Source organism: Loxodonta africana, unplaced genomic scaffold (genome assembly GCF_030014295.1).
Source record: "Loxodonta africana isolate mLoxAfr1 unplaced genomic scaffold, mLoxAfr1.hap2 scaffold_795, whole genome shotgun sequence".
NCBI classification, from domain to species: domain Eukaryota; kingdom Metazoa; phylum Chordata; class Mammalia; order Proboscidea; family Elephantidae; genus Loxodonta; species Loxodonta africana.
This window is the reverse complement of record NW_026975534.1, coordinates 15,537-20,000: the sequence shown is the minus strand read 5'-3', so window position 1 is coordinate 20,000 and position 4,464 is coordinate 15,537.

Genomic DNA, 4,464 nt, shown 5'->3' with positions numbered 1-4,464 from the left:
CCGCGCCGCGCGGGAGGCGCCCGTTCGTTCGCGTCTCCCGCCCGCGGTTCCGGTGCGCCGTCTCTCCGTCCTCGCGCGTCGCCGGGCGTGCGTCCGAGCCCGCGTGCCGCCTGCCCGTGGGTGCCGCGTGTACGGGGCCGCGTCCGCGCCCGCGTCCCCGAGCGTCAAGTGCAGGCCGCGCGCGCCTCGTGGAGCGTGCCCGCCCGCTCCGTGTATCGTGTGCGCGGGGGCGACGCGCGTTCCCGCGTGTTCCGCCTGCCTGCGTCTACCTCCGCGTCTCCCGAGCGTCCCGTGCGTGCGTCTGCTGTGCGCGTGCGTCTCCGCGTTTCCGCGTGCCCCGGGCGTGCGTCCGTGTCGCCGGAGGGCGCCGCCGCCGCCGCCGCCGCTGCGTGCGCGTACGTGTCCGCGCGGGTGCGCGCGTGGCCTCTCCGGTGCGCGCGCGCGCGCGCGGCCCCGTCCGTCCGAGTGCGGCGCGCCCTCTTCGGGATGCCGCGCGGGCGCGCGGCCGGGCGTACGTACCTCGTGCCCGTGCCCCCGTCTCGCGCGCGACGCGTCTATCGCGTCGCGCGTGTGTGGCGGGGGCGCCGTGTCCTCCGAAGCGCTGCGGCGCGGCCGTCCGCCCCGTCGCGCCCCTCCCTCCGTCCGCGCGGGTGGGCGTCCCGCTTCGGGGGGGGGCGGCGGGGGTTGGCCGCGGGCGGGCTTCTGTTGGGGGGATCCACGGGCGTGTGCCCCTGAGGCGTACCTTCCCGTGTTTCGGCCGCGCCGTCCGTGCGAGTCGCCGTGCGTCCGGGCCCCCGTGCGCGTGCGCGAGCGGACCGTGTCCGTGGGTGCCGCGCGTCCGCGTTCCCGCGTGTTCTGCCTGCCCGCGCCTACCTCTGTGTCTCCCGGGCGTCCCGGGGTTGTGTCTGCTGCGCGCGCGCGCGCGCCCCCTCGCGTCCATCTCCGTGTTTCCGTGTGCTCCGTGGGCCCGTCCGTGTCTCCGGAGGGCACCCTGCGGTGCGGGCGCACGCGCGCGCGGGCGCGTTCCCGTCCTTCCGTCCGTCCGTCCGTCCGTCCGTCCGTCCTCCTCCTCCTCCTCCTCCTCCTCCTCCTCCTCCGCCCCCCACCGCCCACACCCCCGCCGCCCCCCGCCGCCCCCACCGCCTCCGCCGCCTCCAAACCTCTTCCCCGCCTGGCGGGTGGCAGCCGGCGGCCACGTCGGACTGGATCCGGATATCGCCAGCGTGGGGCCCACGGCAAGGGCGCAGGCGGGGTGGGGTTGGGGGTGCGTGGTGGGCGGTGGGGGGGGTGGCGCCAGCGGTCCTCGGCGGCGGCGGGCCTAGCGCCGCCGGCACGTGCCCCTCCGGTTTCAGTCGGGACCGCCTCCGTGACGTCGAGGAGAGCTTCTCCACCCGTCCGTCCGAGGGCGCGGGGGTTCGGCGGACCGAGGGTGCCGTCGTCCCTCGACGACCGCCTTCGGGTCGCGCGCACACACACGCTCGGAGGCGCCCCGTCTCAACTGAAAGGAGTCGGCGGAGTAGAAACCGCGGCCCTCGAGACAGCTCCCTAACGCCGGGTGCGTGCGGCGGGGTGCTTTCTACACCCTACAGAAGGAAAACGCCTGTGGCCGGAGTTCTCGACGCCCGCCTTTCGACGCACCCTCTCGTCGCCTCGCTCCGTTTCCTAAGGCTCTCGTGACTCCTCCCGTTCTATTTCAGGGAGGCGCAGCTGAAGGGCTATCCGCTCCGCCCGTCCGTGAAGTTGGGCTTTCCCCCCGAAGGTGGCCGGAAGGGGGTGGGGGGGCGCGTGAGCCAAAGGATCTTGAAAACGCGGCGGCGGCGGTACCGCTTTCGGCTCTCGCCGATCCCACGCAGAGGCGGGGGCGCGGGCAGGTCCGCGCGCAGGTGCCCGTGCGAAGGTGCAGGCGCGTGCAGGCGCGGGCGCGCGCGCGCGCGCCCTCGGGCAGGTACGTAGAGGCGGGCGCCCGCGCGTGCACACCCCTAGGCGTACGCACGGGCACGGACCGTGCGTACCGCCCGCCCGCGCACGGGCGCGTGCACGCGCCTGCGTGTCCGTATCTGCAGCCACGGGCGTGAGCGCGTGGGCGCCTACCGTCCTTCTTCTACCTAACGCCGTCACCGGGCTGGCTCGGCGTACAGGTATGCCTGTCTCCCCCTCCCCTCCAATCCCCTCCCCCTCCCCGCCCCCCTCCCCTCCCCTCCCCGCCCCCCTCCCCTCCCCTCCCCTCCCCCTCCCCCTCCCGTCCCTCCCCCCTCCCCCGTCCCCCTCCCCCTCCCCTCCCCTCGTCTCCCCTCCCCTCCCCCCTCCCCCTCCCCGTCCCTCCCACCACCGCCTCCCCTCCCCCTCCCCTCCCCCTCGCCTCCCCTGCCCCCATCCCCCTCCCCTCCCCCACCCCTCCCGCCCACCCCCTCCCCCTCCCCCTCCCTCTGCCTGTCTCCTTCCTTTTCTGAAACCGGGTTTTCCTCTTCGAGAGCCGTTCCGCCCCTCGGGCGAAACCAACTCGCCGCGTACCGGAGACCGAGTGCAAAGACGGAGCCCCGGCGGCGCGGCGGCGGCGGCGGCTCGGAGCTCGGCTGCCGACCGAGATCGTCGGCGGTTCGGATCCGCCGGCTCCTCCTTGGGAAGCCCGTGGGGCGGCTCGACTCTCTCCCCTAGGGCCGCTCCGAGTCCCGAGCCGCTCGACGGCACGCGATGGCAGCGGCGCCGCAGTCAGTTCTCTATCTAAACGGAAACGACGACGATGACGAACGTCAGTCTTCACCGCCACGCCCTACTCCCCACCCGAGCACCGTTCCAACTCGGGTGTTTCTCTCCCTGTGGCGGGGGTCCCCCCCGACTGAGAAAAAATAAACCGCCCCCCGAGGACGGCCCGCGTTCGGAGCCTCTTGGTAGTAGCGCGCCTTCACGGGACGACGGCACGCGCGCCCGTCACCCGCTTCCCGGAAAGCTCCCCCCGCGGAGAGTCGCGAACTCGGGCGAAGACGGAGGAGTCCGCGTACCCGTCGCCCAAGGTTCAGCCATCGTCCGATTGGAAACCGGTGCCTTCCCGGTCCCGCCTCCCCGTCGATCGACGCCTCCCGGGGGTGGGATGGCTTCCAGCCGAACCAGCCTACCGTACCCTTCCCCTCCTACGTACCTCGGGAGGTCGGCTCGGACAGGGAGGGGCCCGTCAGATGTCCAGTCCGCCGTGAGCTTTCCACGACGACGGTCGGCCGGTCGGCCGGCCGGTCGGCCGGTCGGCCGGTCGGTCGGTCGGTCGGTCGTCCCGGAACACCCCGGTCGGGTCCGCGCGCGCGCGCGGCACGGGCTTCACACACCTCGCTCCTCTGGCTTCCCGGGAGACGCTCGCGGCACGGCGACGCGTGCAACGCGGGAACGGCGACGCTGCCCTCGGCCTTACCGTCCCCCCCCTCCAGCCGAATACGGCCCCGGCCCTCACCGCGGGCCGAGTTGGGGGGCTGGGGGTCGGGCCGGGGGGGGGGATCGGCGGCGGCGGCCCTCGTCGGCAGGCGGCGCTAGCGCCGCCGGCGTGCGGCCTTACGGTTCCCGTTGCGATTCCCCTCGTGGGCGCGGAGAAAAGCCTCTCCATCCGGCCAAGGGGGCGCCCGTTCGGCGGACCGAGGGCGACGACGGGGGGCTGCCCGTCCGCCTGAGCGCGCGCCCGCTCCCGCAGGCACAGGCGCGCGCGGGCGCAGGCACAGGCGCACACGCTCAGACACGCGCTCACGCGCAGACGCGCACTCAAACCCATACAGACACGCACAGACGCACACACAGACGCACGCACAGACCCGCGCTCACGTGCGCAGGCGCCCCCACAGACGCAGGCGGACACGCACACGGGCACGCCCGCAGACGCGCACGCGCACGCACGCAGTCACGCGTGCACACGCAGGCACACACGCCCGGACACGCGCGCACACGCCCCCGCAAAGACGCGCCCCCGCACAGACGCGCGCGCGCGCGAACGGACGCACGCACGCGCGCAGGCACGCGCGCACACGCACCAGGCCACCCGGAACGTTTGCCAACTCCCCGCCCACCTCAGCACCCCACCCCCCGGGCCCGAGGCGCGTGGTCCCCCACCGCCCCCACCCTCCGACCCCCCCACCGCCCCGCTCTCGGCCTCCCACCCCCCAACCCCCCTCCGGCACTCCACCCCCCACCCCCACGACTCACGCACACACGCCCGCCCGCCCGCCCGCATTCGGGAGCCGCCGGAGATCTCTCGATGCTCGAGACGCCGACTCACCCCTCTCCCTCCCCCCCCCCCGCCCCGGAGACGCCACCTTCCCGAGTCCGCCCGCGAGCCCGGAGAGCACTCGCTCGGGCCGAGCCGCCCGAGGGCCTCTGGGCGGGCGTTCGCGGCTGGCCCGCCGCGCCTCCGCTGGACCTCACTAAGTCCGGCCTCGCTCCCGAGAGCCTCGAGGGCCTCCCTCGGTGAGATGTCTCCCCAGTCGGACC